Below are 20,044 nucleotides of genomic sequence, written 5' to 3' on the forward strand. Positions count from 1 at the left end.
ATATTTTTTATAATTTTTTTACTTTCTCTTGTGTATTTGTTTATCCGTTATAATTATTTCAGTTCAATTTATTTAGTTCTTAAAATACTTAAAGTGAATTTATAATAATAAACATTTGATTACAGATTGTTTAATTAGGTTAGAGTTATACTTGTACGGTAACTGCGACAAAACCCATGTTATAGCGCTAATTTATCGAACAAAAATTACATGAACACAATAATTTGAACTTGGATATAAGATGTATTGGGCGCATCACTTTGTTTCATAATACTGATCTTAAGTTGACTTTTACGTCATGCTTCCTTTTAGTAATCTTCCATTTTATTTCTTTTAAATGTGCTTTAGCAGCGTTCACTGAGCACCTTTTTTTTTTGTAACCGAGTTAGAGAAGTACAGTTATTTACCCTAATTTCCCTTGATCAAACGGAACTTTTTATACTCCTTGTACGAGTATATTAGATAATGCGTAGTTCTTGTCATTGGCTATACTTTGTGTTGTCTTCTAATCTCATCAGTATTTTTTCTCTTTTTTATTCTTTGATTTTCTGTGGAGTTCATACTCTGCAGTACTTCCGCCTCAGATATTGAACATCTGAGTAAAAGAATTTTTGTTTATTATGTACTATCATTGTTTACAGGGGTGTTGACCCTTTAATATTTTCCGACCTGTTAACAGCTTTACTCCAATTTTAACTATTTGAAAAGTAAGTGGTTTTGTTTTTTTGAGCAGAAAGAAATCTGAAAATCGCTTTCATCTGGTTTGAAGTTGCTAATTTAGAGTTTTCACGCCCAAAAGTAATTAGGTAGATGTTTGATACTGTTGTAACCAAAAAGTAGAAGGAGAGTTTGTAAGTAGTCCCTGACTTACCCATTTTATAAATTAGAATTTTTGAACTTCAGTACTTAAGTGCTCAGTTATTTCTAAATTTTATATAAGATACGTATATAATTTATAATTTTGCATTTTCCTCTTTTTTTCAATGATTTGAAACTCCTGCTAAACGCTTAGCAAATCCTGTGCATAATTGAGATTGCTGGAAACCATGCTTTAATGCGTTGATCTTGTTGAATATGAAATATCCGATTCCAATATCAAAAAGAGTAAACGCAAGCCAAGGGAGGTTATAGTGTAGTAAAACATTGCTATCTTAGTTTTCCAGCCTCCATTCCATTTACCAGTCATTGACCTCTCTTCGGTTTATCGTCCATTGTGTCATTTATTTTCGAAATCCCAATAGGTTTGTACCAAAAGCAATATGTTGATTGTCATTTGATTTGTGATGAACTTAGCGGGATTTCTGATTGGTTGGAATTTTGTGTTTTAGTTCTATAGGACACTTTTATTTCATTACTTTGGCATTTCTTTAAATGTTTTAAAGATATTTTTTGTAACTTTCTTAAGTATGCAAAAGAATGCAGTAGGCGTATTGCGGAAGGCCAGATTAAGTTGTTCGATTCACTGATTGCGTTGATCGATCACCAACAGTTTGAAGTTACTTGGTTCAGTCAACTAATAATTAGAAATCTATTTGAATTAGTTGGGGTTAGATATTTATTAATGTGCAGGCTCAAAATGCGATTGTTTTTACAGATTTAAGATACAATTTTTTTTTTTACAAACAAATCTCCAGTTTAAAGAAATATAATCTAAATTATCTATTTATCAAGGGCATTTATCACTAATAATTTCAGAAAGTTGATCAATTTTCAGGTTATCATGAGAAGCTTATTTATAAATTGTAATATGAAAATATTATAATCACTATATGAAATTTGAGTAATAAACAATCTTGTATGCAACACAATATGTTGCGACAAATATTGTAAGTATTAATTTTCAGAATATATTGTTTACATTATTAATCATTATATTTTTTTTCTGTAATCGCTAAATAATAGCCAATTAGTATGATAATTTTAGTGAAGGAAGTTCACATTGCATTCAATAATTGAGTGATAACAGTATTTGTGGGATACTGATGTGTTAGAAGATAATTTTTGTATAATTAATCAGAGGAAGAGACAAATTATTTAATGCTTGATTCATTTTTTTGTATTGGCTAAAAGAGATGTTTTAGGTACAGAAGGATTTAGTTGTATAGTCATTTCCAACACTATCTAAAATTTAGCTAATAAAAAGAAGGTATTACGCGGTAAATAATTTTTTTGTATTCCTCTGATTAATTATACAAAAAATTATCTTCTAGCATATAGTATCCCAAAAATGCTATTATCACTCAATTTCTATTAAAAGAAATGTGAGTTTCCCTAGAATAGATATTCTGGTTTCCATAATTGTCTGTTTTTTTTATTCTCAAGAATAAATATTCATGGTGTACGCTTAAGGTTAAACCCAATTAGTTACACTCATCAATTATCTCTTGCTGTTCTTAAGTTTACTGTTGTGAGTGTTGGAAGAGTCAATTTAAATGTTATTTGATTTTTTTTAAGCTGAGATACCCTAAGGTTTGTGAAGAATTGGTTCTTCCATCTCCACCTACGGGATTTAATCTGTTTTTTTTTTGTTGGATGTATTTAGTGTATATTTGTTATTATGTGCGCGCCCAACATTTCGTTGTGATATTTTGTGGCTCTTTTATGATAAGAAGTAGTGTTTTCGTTTAAAACACCAAAAATCAGCCAAATTGGGCCTTGTTGGAGTAATGTCGTCATAAGCTTAGGCGATTAAAACTGTATTTTTTTTCTGATCTTGAACTCATTAGACGGCGATTCCTTGTGAATACATTTTGTAGTGGACCAGAGACTTAACTTCGTGAGGAGCACCTCTCTTGTAGACACCAATGGATATCTCCCAATTATTAGGATGAATGTTATTCATGGGTAGTTATGTAGGCTAAGTTCACATTATTTCTATCTCCTTCTGACAAAAAAATAGAAAAATAAAAGTTGCTAACAAAGTGGATTAGTGTGACATGACTACAGCAAGATTTATTGGTTATGACCTCTCTGATGTAATTCATAATGTTTGATTCACCATAAACCTAAGAAATCCCTTTTAAATATATATTTATACTTGTGTTCAAATTTTACACATGTCTTTCATCACCAACTTGTATGGTTGCCAGAAATTTTTTTTTTTTTTTTAATAGCAATATACAAAAGGCTGACTCTTGAACCACTTAAACGAATTTTTTGTTTCTCTCTTTCTATTTTTTAAAAAAAGTTAAACATTGTTATATAATCGTTGTTGTTATTATACGCATAGTTTCTGTGTTATTTATTCATATGTTTTATTTGTTAATGTTAGTAGGTAGTGGGTTAGTTTAGACATGCATGGTCTTAATGTGAATGTAGCTATAGTTAGCTGCGATGTAGTAAGTACTTGTTGGCACGTGGTGTTGTTATTGTACTGCTATAACACTAGTCTCGCGCATTCTTTCCATCCTTCTGCAGACTGTTGCGAGTGGTATCTTTATACTAATGGTTTTTCCTTTCCATTAGCTTTTTAAAAGGAAATATTGTTATCTTGAAATAGAGCTTTTCTTTGAGTTTTCCTTAGTGAGAGGCACTGAGTTTGGTAAAATAGTTACATTTTTTTAATTGTTTGCCACGAACCTATTTGAATTTGGACCCCCATTAATTATTTTTAAAATTTGCAAGTTATTATTAGATAGACACCTAAGATGCAATCCTATTTGAAAACATTTTTGTTCGGAAAGTTTGTTTTTGAACATAATTTTGGGAAGCTTTGCTTTAAAATGACACATTTAGCCTTATACTAGATACTAGATAAGAGTTTATGTGGCAGGACGACAAACTATAAGAATTCCCTCAACAAATAAAACTAAACAAAGAACCTAATTATTTAAAAATTATCCCACATCTATAATAAACGTTTGTGTATTAAAACACATTTGTAGCATTTAGTAATAAGAGTGAAGATCCAAGAATATGAAGAACATTTAGACAACTAGATCTCTTGTAAAACATAAGGAATGATTAGTGTGGCTGACATTTGCACAATTCTAAGGTTGTTACTTTAATCATAATAATTACTATCTTAATGCATCACCTAAATTTTCAAGTATATAAGGCCAGCTAACCTCATTGACAATTTGTTGGATTAAAAATAAATTAAGTAAATGTCAGATGCCCAACAGGTCTTAAAATGAAGATATATTAAATTGTGGTGGGAGTGTAGCTCTTGACATTTATAATCACAGCTTGGAGTAGTAGCAACTTGTTTGTCATTCGCTAGTTCTCATCCTTAAAATTAATTCCCCCAGTAAGAGACAATTTATATTTATTTAATTGGCTTAAAATCTAGTCTAATCTAGTTATGATATATATATTTTTTATTCAATGCTTTTTATAAATATTTAGATGGCACACTAGAAAAAAAAACAAAATATGTATTTATATCTGGCTACCCAATTTATTGTGCGTGGATCAGAAAAAATGTATTTTAGATAATGTAAAAAGTATTTTCCTAACAACTTAGCAATAGAGGGAACGAAATATTCTTTCTAGAGTTACCTTAAGGAAATAATGGTAATCACTACCTGCTCATCTGAAACCTTGGCATTTGAATTCATTAAAAGAAAAGAAAAAAACAAGTTGGAATTTAAAAAAAAAAAATTCTACAGGATAATTATTCGCTTTACAAGTGATATTTTCAAAAGAAAAACAAAAAAAGTAATGTAAATAAAAAATGGTAAAAAAGTCGATTAAATTAAAGCCATCTTCACTTAACTTTCTTTTGTTGAAGTTGAAACAACCTTTTTGTCTTGGAAGATGTTTATGTTCGTTAGTTTTCGCTTTGGCCCTGACACTTCTTTTGTGGGCTGAACATTCCATACTGTTTATTTTGCAGAGAATGAATGCACCGTTGGCCAGTTTCTCTTCCTGTTTTTCACCTCTAAAAACATATTTTACATGTTTAAGATGGAGGTTGTAAGATGGAGAAAGCATTAAATGGAAAAATTAAAGCGTATATTAATTTTATAAAAAACAACTCTGCATTAGTAAACAGAAACAACATTTTATTAAATGTTATGCGGCGAATGTTGTTTTGTTTGGCAATAATATATTAATTTAAGACCTGTTTTTGAGGAGAATACTGAAAAATGTTTATACCAGAAGTACGTATAAACAGCTCTCTAATCTTGTTTGCTTCTTAAAGATCAAAACATTACTTTAATCATATTACTCTTCTCATTAGTAAAGAATATAATATAATTTGAAGATTTTTGGCTAAATAGAAGTTATGAAATTGTTTTTGTCTATGAGAATTTCTTAAAATTTTCTTATAAAATTGACGATTTTGGTTACTAATTATGCCTTGTATAAATCTCAACAAAAAGCCGATTTTAATGGTAACTAGTTCTCCTGCTGTTACTCATTTTTTGGTAGGCAGTCTCAAAATAAAGAATATCTAGTTCATTAAAGAAATATATTAGTAAATTCTAATCTCCATGTTACGAATGGTCTTATCTCTTCACTCTTGTCCTTGCTTCATTTTGCTTGCCATTATTTGATGATCTCTTATTTCTTGAGCTTGAAATCAGCAGTTTTCAATGCTTAGTAGTGAGTGTCTTAAGACTTCTAGCCATTTTATGTAACAGAAATTGTTATTTGGAAATCCGGGCAGCCGGCATTTTTAATCTTTTGTTCTGAAGTATATTTCATTGTACTTTATTATATGAGTACATACTGTATTTAGATAAGATATATACCATTGGAGGTACCAGGCAGTTAATCCATATTTCGAAAGCTTTCTTTAAAGTGCGCGATGTTTCTCTTAATTTATTTAACATTATCTAAGGAGAAGAAAGATTATGGCTAATCTTAGACATAATTTATATATATATAATTGTAACATAATTTGTATTAAGCTTTTACTTAGAAACGAGGTATAAAATACAGGGTCTAGGTCCCTCTCGGACGGTCCAGAAAGAGATCTCATGCCAAGTCTCCTAATGGTCAGTTGGAGAACTTGAGGTGTCTGTCCTTTCTCAAGTGGTGGCGCCATCTCTATACGTCACAAATGTAATACTATTTTTATCTTCCTTTTTCTCCTCAGTCTTTACCCTCATCCACCATCTTATGATTTGTGAGAGGGCTTTTTTGTGTTAGAGCCTGACCCAACCAGCTCTATCCTATTCCGTACTCTTTCTACTGTTTTCTATCACTTTATAATTCATAACCATTCACCTACAATGCAATGTATTGAATATTTCATATTAGAATAGAACGTTGACCGTATATAGTTGGGCAAGTGGCGTTGTGTGTAAATTATTTAATTGTACGGAGGTTATGGTGAGTGATTAATACGTTGTTTATATATTACAGGCATGTACATTACAGGAAATGCCTCAATTACGTCATCTCCTTGCATCTAAAAACCTCTCTCATTCATTTTGGAAATTTCATGTTGCCCATGCGATATGTTTCACAATGAAAGTTCTTACACTTACTGAGCAGAACTAATTGCACAGAAACATGTTTGTTAGGCTTCCTTCTTCTCTACACAAATAATATTATTGTCCAAACTTAATAAGGTCATTTAAATATCATGAGTTGAGTTAGTTGTTGGACAATTAGTCTGTTGTACATTTTTATTTTAATATTCTGCTTAATTTAATGTAATAAGTCCCCTTTTATTGTTATTACTGCGCTGAGACCAAGTATTGTTTTTTCGAAATTGACTTTTTAACCAGTAATTAGACGATTGCGGATGAATAGAACGTTTTGAGCGCAAAGACCATGTGTGAACGTAATCACAGGATATTTCACAAAAGAAAAGACGCGAAAAGCTTAAAATTTGAATATTGATCGATACATTTTAAGTTTTCTCAAAAATGACTTCAAACTGTAAATTTGCTCTACAACCTGCTTAGTTAATGCCTGTCACTGTTATGTAAGTGAAATCCATGTTATATTTTTTCTCGACGACTGTTGTACCATACCACTCTTATGGACTACTTTAGTGGTACAACGAAGTCTCCTTGCCTTGCAATAAATAGCAGTAACATCAAGGCCGTAATTCTAAAATTTGTAGAAAATAGATCGTTTGAACCACTTAGGTTTTTGCGATTTATCTTGAAAACGGCAGGCTCTAATGACGAATAATTAAACTTGGCTTACTGCTAACTGTTTATTTTTCGTTATTATTTGAAATATTTTTTCAGGTAAAAATGTTTAATGTGGGTTTTGAGAATAAATATAAGGTCTGTGCCATCAAAATCTCTGAACTGTGGTTTGTGATTGTAAGAAGCATGCGCAATGAGAGTTTGGTGTACCATTTATTTATTTATTTACTTCTCGGCAGTTCTCTCAGAACTTGAACCAACTTCGAATTGATTTGTGATCAGTTCAGCATCAGGGCAGCCCAGAGTACCAATTCTAACAGTCCAGAGACATGCGCAGAAAGCATTAAAGATGCTAATGTAAACCATTTGGCTACCGATTACGAATGAATGATAGAACAAACCTATAAACTTAGAAGTAAAATTAAAACCGTAAAATTATAACATTCATTTTTAATATAAACTTTTGCAGATTTTGAAGGAAGTAGCTGTAAGATTTATTGTGGCTTCATAAAGGTGTATTCATTATGCAGAAAATTTGGGCGTGTAAATATGTCGTGACTATTGTCTAATAGAAAAGCAAGGTCTGAAAAAATATTCTTCTCAAAATGGGCCGAAGAGAAATTATCTCACGAATGGTGTTTAATGGCAACAATGTTGATAATGTTTTACAAATAAACACTTTTAAGAGTAGAAAGTATTTGTTTTTAGCAATTTATTTATTTTTAATTAGAATATTGCAAAGAGTACTCAATTGCTGTAAATTACACCATACATGGAAGTGTATATAATACAACTACATAAAATCGTAACATTAGTGCCAGATTGGTGCTTAGTGATAAATACATTATCTTGTGGAATTAGTTGAATGTTGAAATCGTTAGATCTTTCAATTTGTGATTGAAATTATCTTCGGATGTACATGATTTTAAGCAACCCGAATCATTGAGGCGAAAACGTTAGATATGATGAAAATTGTAATTTTATTGGGAGAATTACTATTATTAAAAGTTTTCTGGCTTATTTAACTATTTTTTCAATGATATTTATACTACTAAAATTTTATTTTAACTGATTTTATTAGTTCTTGGAGAATTCCCACGGCAGTGATACAACACTACGAACATTATCTCTGTATTGAGAAAAGATAATAGACCGACGATGCTCAGTAATTGATTACAGTTAGAATTCCTTACTATCTATATCTACAGAGAGTTGGCACATGTATATTTTCTAACACTTATATCTTAATAATTTGCTGCCAACAAATTGGTTAATATCAATGCTGTTTTATTTTAAAGAGCTTTGCTTCATTTTGATTATCAGAGCTACTAGTATTGTGCATTCCACCATTTTTTTAAAGAATTACAAAAATAAGGTTGCAAAGTTACAGGTTAAGGAAATTATAGCAAAAAAATTTATTTTTACCATCTCTTATTGTATAAGAGAAGTTCAGCGATTGTGTTAAATTCTCTGAATCATGTTCACCTGAAAGACTTGAGGTCCCCTAAGTCAGAAAACATTGGTATTGGAAGTGTAGTAAGTTTTCAGACTATGTGAGAATACCAGCTTAAAAAAGAAAAATGGCAAAAAGATAGAAACTTCCATTTAAGTCTTTTTTGAGAAGAGAAAAGTTTTTAATTAAAAAGAAAATACAAAAACAAAACAAAACATATATTTTCAAAATTGAGGCACTTTTCCTCAGCCAAAAAATACAGAGATCAACTAAACCATTAAATATTAGTGATTAAAACTTATTACTGCTAATTCCTAAGTAAACCATGTAACAAGCTTTCTCTATGAATCATCATACGCTACAGTATTTAACAAAAATTAGAGCATATCGACATACCAACATATTCAGTTGGCTCCCTCAACTGAAACGGTGACTTCATGAATACTGTTCTTAATTTTTTGTTACTTATTTGAATATGTTCTCATGTTTACGTACAGTAAACTTGGTACATCACGGGAAATATATAAGGGTCTAAAGGTTTTTATTTATTTGAAACGTTTTCCAGTAAAATTGATTATAATTAGGAGTCTAAGGAAAGGGATTAGATCAGTGCTAGGCGCATACTGTATTCAAAGAGAGAATTGTGTCCGGAGGCCGTTAGTGCACTGGAAATAGCACCTGGCACCAAAGATCTCATGTCGGATATTTTTGATAAAAACTGGATACAGAAGAATTAACAAGAACGCCGCCATTACATAACTTATCCTGTTAGATATAAGTAATAATTCTTGCAATTTAGCGATGAAATAGCATTAGCAAATTGCGGTTGATTTAAGAAAAGAATATGTGTAAATACAATATGTATTAGAAGTATAAGTATTTGAGACGACCTTATATATAAATACGCATGTAAGATTGAGACACACAGGGTATATTCACTTGGGTGGAGTCGATTACCTTACATTGTCAGTCACGACTGTCTTAAACTCTACAAACTAGTTCACAGCCATTTATATTATTGCAAAAAAAAAAGGAACGAGACGTTTGTCATTTATTTGCCATATTAAGTTACTTAAAGTGCTTTTATTGCTAATTAATTATTCTATGTTGTCCTTACCTCTCTTCATCTGTTTGGGTTTTTATTTTATTTTTATTTTTTTAAAGAACTTCATGCCACATTTCTTGTGGCAGCATATTGCCAGAGAATTAGGTGCGTGGATAGATAGGTCTACAAATCTGAATTGTTTATTTGAAAATATTTCATTAAAATAAAAGACGAACACTTTAAACAAAAATAGAAAATGTTTTCACATTTTGAATTACTTTTACCTCGCAATTAGAGACATGTACGAGGGTCGTTTGAAAAGTCCGTGCAAAAATAAAAACTACTTAATTTTTTGGGGTAAACCTTTTTTATTTTTCAACATAGACTCCTTTTAGGCTTATACACTTCGTCCAACGCTGCTCTAGTTTGTTGATCCCTTCCGAATAATAGGATTTGTCCAAGTCTGAAAAATAGCCATTCGTTTCTGCAATCACCTCCTCGTTTGAATAAAATCTTTTTCCCGTCAGCCATTTCTTCATATTGGGGAACAAATAGTAGTCCGAGGGAGCCAAGTCTGGAGAATAGGGGGGATGTGAAATGAGTTGGAACCCTATTTCCATTAATTTTGCGACCACAACTGCTGAGGTGTGAGCTGGTGCGTTGTCGTGATGGAAAAGGACTTTTTTGTGGGCCAATCGTGGGCGTTTTTCTTGCAGCTCGGTTTTCAAACGGTCCAATAACGATGAATAATATGCACCTGTTATAGTTTTACCCTTTTCCAGATAGTCGATGAGGATTATTCCTTGCGAATCCCAAAAGACAGTCGCCATAATCTTTCCGGCCGAAGGAACGGTCTTCGCCTTTTTTGGCGCAGATTCCCCCTTGGTAACCCATTGTTTAGATTGTTCTTTGGTCTCAGGAGTGTAGTGATGTATCCATGTTTCATCCACAGTGACGAAACGACGCTTAAAGTCCTGCGGATTCTTCTGGAACAGCTGCAAACCGTCCTTGCAACACTTCACACGATTTCGTCTTTGGTCAAGCGTAAGCAATCGCGGCACCCATCTTGCGGATAGCTTTGTCATGTCCAAATGTTGATGCAAAATATTATGTACCCGTTCATTCGAGATGCCCACAGCACTAGCAATCTCACGCACCTTCACTTTTCTGTCATCCATCACCATATCATGGATTTTATCAATGATTTCTGGAGTAGTAACCTCAACAGGGCGTCCAGAACGTTCAGCGTCACTTGTGCCCATATGGCCACTCCGAAAATTTTGAAACCACTTATAAACTGTTCTAATCGAAGGTGCAGAGTCACCATAATGTTTATCAAGCTTCTCTTTAGTCTCCTGAGGCGTTTTGCCTTTCATAAAGTAGTGTTTAATCAACACACGAAATTCTTTTTCGTCCATTTTTTGAAAATCACTCGACTTTCTCGATTCAAACGAATGCCAAACACAAAGAAATAGACCAATCTGGCTGAAACTTGGTGTGTGTTCTTCCAAGAGATGCTACTAACTAAACATAACCTCGATACGCGCCAGTAGTGCTATCTCTCTGACTTTGCACGGACTTTTCAAACGACCCTCGTAAGTGCATATCTACTACTTAACAGAATGTTTTTTTCCCTCATATTTTATGCGATTCTTTTTGACAACAGTTCTGACGATTTTCTTTAGAGCATTTTTGTCAATTTCAGTTGTTACTAATAATGATATTTAATATTGATTAAAAACTATCAAATGAAAAAAATAATCTGAAAATCGTAATCAAACAATGGTTTAAAAAATAACAAAAAACTATGACTCAGCCAATTTATATCACAATAGGCTCGTTTATTAAAAAATAAAATTGTTGAAGATATTTATTATTGCTGTCAGCTCGTTTATTAGTTACTTGGCGACTGAGTTTGTATAGGCTGATAAATAAAAATATTTTTTTGAATAAATACTGTAGAGAAATCTGTCATTAAACTTAACCGATTCATTTAAATAAACAATAAAGTGTGTATTTTGTAGAAGTTCTTACTTTTATTTTTATGGATTAGTTAGATTATAGAAATTATGAACGCATCCGAAGATAGTTAAAATATTTAAATTTTAAGAGAAACTAAAAAAATCTTGTATGAACTCACAGGTAGTATAGTTGGACTAGTTTTCTATAGTACCGAATTTTACTGTTCATTTAACTTTAATGATGTTAGAAATTTACCATGTATTATTATCTACCATTAATTAAACCTCTGGCTACATTAGATTAAACCGCTTTGGATATAAAGCCAAAATTCATAGCAAAGAATCAAAAGATTTATTGCCGTTTCTTTGAAGTTGATTGTGTTGACATTTTTGAATGGAAGTTTTTATGATATTTATGCAAATCAGGATCCTATTGTAGAAATGGTACTTATAGTTAAATATTTTCTACAAATTCGTTGTGCTTTTACTGTTCATAATAGGTATGATATAGTTACTTTTAGTGCAACTCTGTAGCTTAAAATTACAGTTTTCCAATAAAGAACCATTTCCACCTAATTGTTCCCCTCAAATGAAGAAGTCTCTTGAAAGAAAAAGTGGTTACTAAAAAATATAAGATGCGAAAGAAAAATTCTATCGGTTAAAAAAAGATTAAAGCAATTATTATTAATTTTAATTTAAAATTCATGCAAAACTTATTATTTATTTATTTTGCAACTGTAATTAATTTACGATAAACAAAAGAGATGAAGGTAAGGAAATAATGCAAATATACATATGACTTAAAATTTATTTGTGTTTGGAACTTTTACAAAATTATTCTCTACATGAAAGAGATTATTCTATGATGTAGTTATGTTATCAACAAATTAGGATTGGTTCATGTATTTACAAACAAAATATGTCTACAAAATTATATAATCAATATATTGACATAATAATTTTTTACTAGATTACTACATACAAAAATACTTTGTTAAACTAGTTATTCACTGACTTATGTATTTATATTATTTTTAAATTAAGGTGCGTCAGTTTATTAAAGTTAATTTCCGCCCATAGCCGTCTCAGTGCTTTACAGCCTTCAGACAGTATTCTCTCGCTATAGACCAACAGTTTCCATTAGGGTGAGAAAATCCAAAGGTAATAGCATGCACAGACTTTAAACTGGGCCTCCATGCTAGCCTACCAACTGTGAGCTAATCATTCACTTTTGATTTATTTCAAATGCATTGTTGGCAGAATATTGTGGGAGTTGTTTTCATGTTTTGGTGCAGTAGAAATAAATAACTTTTACGGAGTAGATAGCGCGCTCTGAAAGTGCTGTAGGCCATGACGTCTGAAAGCTGCACTTAAAATAGCTTTGTTAATACAAGAAAAAGAAAAAAACCAACCAACCATTGGTCCATTCTACATTTATTTGTTTTGAGTGTGTGCATTTTATGTGCGCATGTAATAGTGTAAGTGCTATATATTTTAAGTTGTATTCTTTGATAGTTGCTCACTAATTTGTGTAGATGCATAACTTCAGATATTCTACTGAAGACTTTGGCATTTCTTTTCATAAATTATAAAATACATAAATCTGTAATAGATTGCTTTTTTCTCATCTGAAGAAACAAGTGTAGAGCTATTGAAGGTCCACTATTTCATAATAGCACCAGAAAAATTTACGAACTCCACCCATGTGTTGAACTAATTCTTTTTTAACCCCTCCACTTGCTTCTTTGATTTTTTTTCTCTTTCTTCCTCACTATTTTAATGTGGCTTACTGTTCGTTTAATCAAACATTGTGCCAAATTTTCTCAATTTAATTTCCCTGAAATTAGAGAAAGACCGTGAAATTTTAACAAAGGAAATTTTTTTAAAGGAACTGATGCTCTCGGATTCCATATTCGGAATTTCATAATGGCTTCTTCCTAAAAAAGTTCTATTTCTCGTCTTTTATTTAAAGAGTTACCAGAATGTCAGTTTGAAGAAAAATTGGTTAAATGAAAGTTTGCATTTCCTTTTTTGCTTTTATTTGAAACAGAAAGTCATGCTGTTTAAAGTCTAACTAAATAGGACAGAAGTGGATTCAGCAATTTATGGTCTCCCCATGTGATAACAGTACTAAGTGTGGTAACCAATCCCTACAGTATCGAATCTTATCTTCATAATGAAACTGTGCACCCTCCTTAACAAACGATAAGCACTCTAATTACCAACAGATTCCTTTAAAACTAATAATTTTCTTTGCCTAGTACACTTGGATTACTGACTTTCATTCTTGCGTAACATTTCTGAAAGCATTTTAAATATTATAAGCCTCATGTTACGTTCTCTTTAAAATATTAAAAAAAGAAATCATTACAAGGTTGCCGTTGATTGGACTAGAAATAAGATTATTTAAGCAAGAAGTTATCTTATAACATAGATATTGTTTTTAATGACAATTCCTCTTGGAATTCACTTAAATTAAGATTATTTTCTTTCTTTCAGTTTTTAAAAATTCTTAAAAGGCATTTCCAGTTCATGGATATCTAAGTGGAACTATTAGATTGAGTTCTGTGAGAGTTGGCTACCACCACTTGAGCACCAAAATCTCCATGAGGACACCCAAAATTGCAGAACACTCTCCAGTCCTGTACTTAGTGAGACTTAGAAGCATGGGAGACTCCCTGGTATTGAGTGACTTTATGTTTCAAATATCAGGAGTTTCAATTATATGTTTCAATTATAAGAGGGGTATCAAATGGAAATTAGTTTGTACCATTTTCAATGACCAACAAGTGCAATTGCTTGAAGCAGCGAGTATTGTTCGTAGGAGGTGACTATTTTTCTCGATAAATTAATATAGTTTCATTTTGCTTGCTCTCAAACAACTGAAAATTCTTAAAACGTTGGTGACAGCGCTAAACATCGATCAGTGCTGGATGGACGTCCATGTCTATAGTCGATATGACATAAGTGGCAACCCAACCATTCCATAAGAGCCCTTGCTTTTGTAAATTATTAAGGCTCTTAGCAACTCTACTTTGAGTTTCTTCATAGTGGTTGAAGTTTATATAGCGTTAAAAACTTAAGGCAGCAACTACATAAAGCAAATGGTCCCACATGAAATTAATTCTAAATCTCTCTATTAAAAATGCCGCCAAAGCTAAATGTAATATTAACTTAAAATTTGAGCTCATGAAATCAAAGTATTTGCATCTTAAATTTTTGTAAAAAGAAACCATCAAACTGGAAGAATAAGAAAGCATAACTACAAGTAATTTATTACTTTGATACAGGAGGACCTGATTGGTGGTTTTATTTAGACGGAGATAATGATGATGGTCTCCAATATTTACTTTTACTTATTTTCTCAAATTTTTAACTTTCACCTTAATATTTACTTTCACATTAATGTTAATAAGAAAATTATCAAATGTGGGTAAGACGTACGATTCTATCGAGTTACTTTTAACCTATCGCTCATCAATCAAAAGATATTTTCTGTAAAGAATTTATTTTTTAAAAAAAGATATGTGGTCAAATTATCCAGTAGTAATTACAATCACTAGTAAGTAACCACCTTTTTGTAAATTGTTTTTGTACGGTTCTGCCCCAACACTAACCACAGGCTAATGCGAATCTAGCTGCCTTGTGTATTATAACATTTTGAAAGAGATTGGCGAAAAAAATAATTATTTCTGTCGGAGTTAAATTTGTCAGAAAAAGTATAAAATTGGAATTCTCTGGTGTGCAACTTACAAGCACAACTCTATCACTCTCACCAGTATCTTTAATTATTTACTTCAAGCAAGTAATTCTGCGTGCTGCTTGCTAACTCACTGAATGTTTTATCTCTTAGAAATGGATTAAGTAAAGGAGCTAGATCACGCAATCCGATAAAAGGATTACAACATTGTTAATTCTGTAAGTTAGTTTGTACATAGAGTGCTGCTCTTCATGCCACTTCATAATTATTTTAAAACAAATCGATACGCATGTTCTAAATCAAAAGGAGAGGTCAACGAAGTCCACGGGTTAATATTAAAGTCGACGGATTTACAGGTGTATGAACAAGGTGAAGGGCGTAAAACGCAAATTGATTGAAATGGTGGTCTCCTTTCCCAGGTATACCAAGGTTAAAAATTACGCAAGGATCTGCTATTTGTTAACTCATTTTAAATACTATTTAATTTTCATTTTGTTTCTTTTTCATCTAGAAAGAAGGGAGGGGGCTACCTACTTCTTGGTTTCTTTTCTAGTTATCCCTGTCTGATACATAATTTTTGCAATGTCACTACCAACAGTCAAATTCTTTGGTGCACAAAGGTAGTAGTTATGGTGTATACTTTTTGGGTTTAGCTACGTATTAAACCAATATTTATTGCACTTTTATTTGCCATTTGTAGCGCAGTTTTATTATTTTATCTTAGTTAAAAAAAAAATCGCACATTTTGTTGTAAAATTTTTCATAAATAATATAAGAAATTTCAACCTTCATGTAATCTAACTTGGTTACCACATTTAAGAAGACTAATTCAGTGTATTGTTACTTACGCGTATATTATGTTTATTCTTCCCGGATGAATCTAATTGAAAGTAATTTTTTGTTTAGTAAAGCCATTGTGGAAAGAGGAAATGCTAATAAACATTTCTCAAAGTTTGGTATAAGATGAAAGAAGTGGGCGGGCTCTAGAATCACTGTCATACTCAATAGGTTTCTAGGTTATTGAGGAAATCCTGTAATAGTATTAAGTCATAAACCATTCGACAACTTATTAATGTTATATTGCAGCTAATAACCTCCTTTTTCACCTCAAATTACCCGAAAGAGAAATTTTTTAGCATTTTGATGAGAGGAATTTTTTTCAAGGTTTGTTTTTCAAAGTTCTATTTGTTTTTCATTCATTAAAGGAGGTAAATCAAACATGTTGATGTAAAATAAGAGAATGAGAGAAGTAGCTTAGAGAGAGATGTGAAACAAAACTGACTGAAGAACTGCGTAACTCGATCACTCTCAGCTCGCGTGTTTATCATCATCCTGTGTTCACAGATTCCTCTGTGAACCCGTAATTCGAGTGCGGTAATGAGTGCGTTTATTTGCTGGAACTAATTTTAATTGTATTTTCCAGAAAAGATGCTTTAAAACGAATCAATCAAAACAACTTAATTACTATCCTGAAACAGAAATACGATTAAATGCCCGTCATGTACTATTTAAGTACCATAAAAGTAAAGCTTCAATAAACAAGTATGTTGGTATTTACGCATGTGTATAACACACGATTTCTTCATGTTCACTGATAGCATAATATTTTCGGCATGAATATTGTTTGTGATTTAGCTGCACAGAATTAATTTTTACTATAGGTATAGTAAATAAATGCAGCAGGTCACTGATTAAATAGGTTACTTACTTTTAATCACATGACTTCTCATTAATTATGATTTAATAAAAAGGGATCTTGATTTTATAACTAGCTGAATTTTTACAATTAATGCAAACTTGGCAAAATAGTTGAGTTTTTGTATTCATTAATGATTTTATTCGTCATAGCGTGCTTATTTTTTGTTATGTGCGGCTAACAATCCGTTCACAATCAGTGACTATTGAATGGTGTGGTTCAGATCAGTGGTAACTCACTCACGATCAAATCGCCCTTGGATTTAGTTTTGCATACTCCTATATAAAAAAGTGTAAATTTTTGTATATTTGTGATTTTGTAACGCACCATTTTATCTTGATAAACTCACTGGTTTTCACAAAATTGTATGGCGGGGAACTGTGGCCGCCGACCGTCGCACCGAAACGTTTTAGGCCTTTGTGAAGTGATTAGGAGCTCAATATTATCCACTGTCCCGAATGTTTTGTATTGTCGTATTGGGTCCACTTTTTATCAAAAGTAAGATTAGATCCAAGAATGGATCGTTTTTGTTGGGTAAATGCAGTGGAAAACTATTATGTGAAGTTATTGCCAATCGTTCAAATCTTTAGGCACCCGCTTTTCTAGTTATTTTCACTTTTCCAGTACTCTTTAAACCATCCACAACAGTTGTGTGGCTAACTTCCAGTTGACCTAGTCTGATCCGTTTGAGATGGGTCCTTATCATCTTCGGTAACCGTATGGCGGCGTCTTGGGGCATGGTTTATCTTCGAGGGCAAAAATGACCATACAGAAATTCCTGGGACCAACTTGTTGCTTTCACATTAATTTTTTGAATCGTCTCAGCAGCGCTGTGCCCTAGTTTGAACCGTCCGAAATTGCTTGCTCTACATGCAACTACGGATCTGAAAAAGGGAGATAGCAATCAAGAATAAGAAAAAAATTAAGCTGTACTCTTAGAGATTAGTAAATTCGTTATAAATCTTCTAATGGCGCGATAAAAAAGTCGCGAAATTTCTCCACCAACTAAAGGTCGGATTTATATAATGAGTTAAAAATGAAGCCGTAATATAATGTAAATCAGCCGAAAGTTGATGATGTAATATTAATGTAGATGCAGATACAGTTCCATAAAAAAAATAAAATAAAAAAAAAGAAGAAATCTTGGTGATAAATGTCAGTTTATTTAGGTTTCAGTTGATGTGCACACTACTTCGCCACTCGAGCGCTGTTATTGCCATCTTGTGAGTTGGTTTCACAACACGTTTTTACCACCTGACTTTCGCTAATGTCTTACCACACACATATTTCTAGTTTTTTAATTATTATTTTTCAGCGGCCCAATTTTTACTAAATTTTGTAATACAAATTCCGCTGTCGCTTTGTATTTCGTATCATTCTTTATAAATAGAAATATTTTTATCTTTTAATCTATCTTCTTACAAGTACATGGAATTTGTCTAATTTTCGACTAATCTTTTATTCGGAACTACAAGTGTTTACAACTAAGTTATGAGTCTAGGTAAATAATAGTCGTTGACTAACAATAGTTAACTATTAATGATTTTTTTTCTTGACTGTATTGATACTCGCGAGGAATGAATTGAGATTTTATAATAATGGCCCCTATACTGCTGTTTTGAGTTTTAAAAATGTACAGAAAGTCGTAAAAACCTATCATATTCGTTCGTCCAGTACAAATTAGTTCGTACAACTTTACTCGCACTGTTAATATGTCAGCAACCATCTCCTTGTTTGAACATATTTCCAAAAGCTTGATGAAAGTTTTCAGTGGAAATGATTAAGTTTCGCAGCAAAGTATAAATCATAACGCTGTGCAGTTTTACCAAGTTCCATATTTCAGATGAATAGATTTATTTGATACTAAGTAGGTAAGTAAATACACGTATTTGCCACAAACGGTTGCGGTGACTATTATTATATTAGGTATCTTTCATCAGAAAAAAGACATCTTAGGATGTTCTAGGATTAGTTGGGAGATTCCGCTTTCTCATTAGGAATTTATTAAGTGAATCTATATAGTTAAACCTAGTAAAAAGTGGTATTTAGAAGAAAATGTGTTTAGCTTAAAGCTTGACAACTAAGCACAGGAATTGAAGAAAGAGAATCTCGCGTAGATGTTGTAGATGATGAACTAAGCACAGGAATTTCACTGATACAGCTAGAGAAAAACATCGGACATATATAGAGACAATGATCTGGCCAACTAACTTCTTCATTGGCTCGAACATGCTCAGCCTATGGAATGCTTTCTCTTAGAGGGAGAAAGTTAAAAGATATGGTACCAACTGTTTAATGTTCTTCATTAGGAGACAGAATAAACCAAGTCAATAGAAAGGAGAGATCTCTTCTATTTCATTGGTAAGCGTACTATAGTACTTTAATGACTCTTCAGTTTCACTTAATGAAATATTCTTTAAAGATTTTGAAATAAAAATGGCGCTTCTTATAATGAACTAATTTTTTTTTTTAAAAAAAAAAAAGGTTTGAAGTACGATTAAATGACAGAAAACAGAATTTTAGCCGTTCTGTTCATTTGATTGAACAGTGACTCATGGAAAGTGGATTATACGTCAACCATTCGAGAGAAACTTTTGTCTGAAAAGATTATTTAGATATGAAATGTTTTTGTTATAACTCGTTTTCGTTATTGAATAGCCCATTAGCAAGAACGAACATTTCCCTACCACAACCTTCAAGTTTTAACAGCTAGGGGGTAATTAATGGAAACAGTAACGAGAGAACATTGTGCTGAGACTGGTATTACAGACGACAATGACCTCAGAAGTTGACGCTTTTTTTAAAAATTTATTTAAGCCTAATTCCTTAGTTAAAAAGAAAATAAAATTTCCGCTTATCTTTTAGTCTTTACAGTAATTCATAATTTAATGACATAATTTGATAATAAATTTGATCTGATAAATAAATGTATCTTGAGATAGGAATTGTATAAGATTGTGTTCAGGTTGATAACATGTCTTTCCTCTTTGCTCTCTGTTGTTATCACCGTAACTGTTGGACGCTTAAAGAAGCGTTAAAATTGAGATATAATAAGAAAATAAAAAGATTCTCATGCTGTCAGCGTACATGCTGACAGGAAAGAGGGCAAGATGAGTAAAGGAGTGGAAAAGTAC

At 31.9% G+C, this 20,044-nt stretch overlaps 1 protein-coding gene and 1 long non-coding RNA gene across 16 annotated transcripts in view; both read left to right on the top strand.

Annotated features, from left to right (window-relative positions):
- The window catches only part of LOC141452140 (RNA binding protein fox-1 homolog 2-like), a 69,940-nt gene that overhangs the window by 13,215 nt on the left and 36,681 nt on the right, over positions 1-20,044 (top strand). The window lies entirely within an intron of this gene.
- Positions 1,842-7,749, top strand: LOC141452157 (uncharacterized). Its single transcript, XR_012457258.1, has 2 exons — positions 1,842-6,282; positions 7,525-7,749. It is a non-coding gene; the product is annotated as an uncharacterized lncRNA (long non-coding RNA).

Source organism: Rhodnius prolixus, unplaced genomic scaffold (genome assembly GCF_049639745.1).
Source record: "Rhodnius prolixus isolate KJV_2025 unplaced genomic scaffold, Rpr scaffold_3, whole genome shotgun sequence".
Classification (NCBI taxonomy): domain Eukaryota; kingdom Metazoa; phylum Arthropoda; class Insecta; order Hemiptera; family Reduviidae; genus Rhodnius; species Rhodnius prolixus.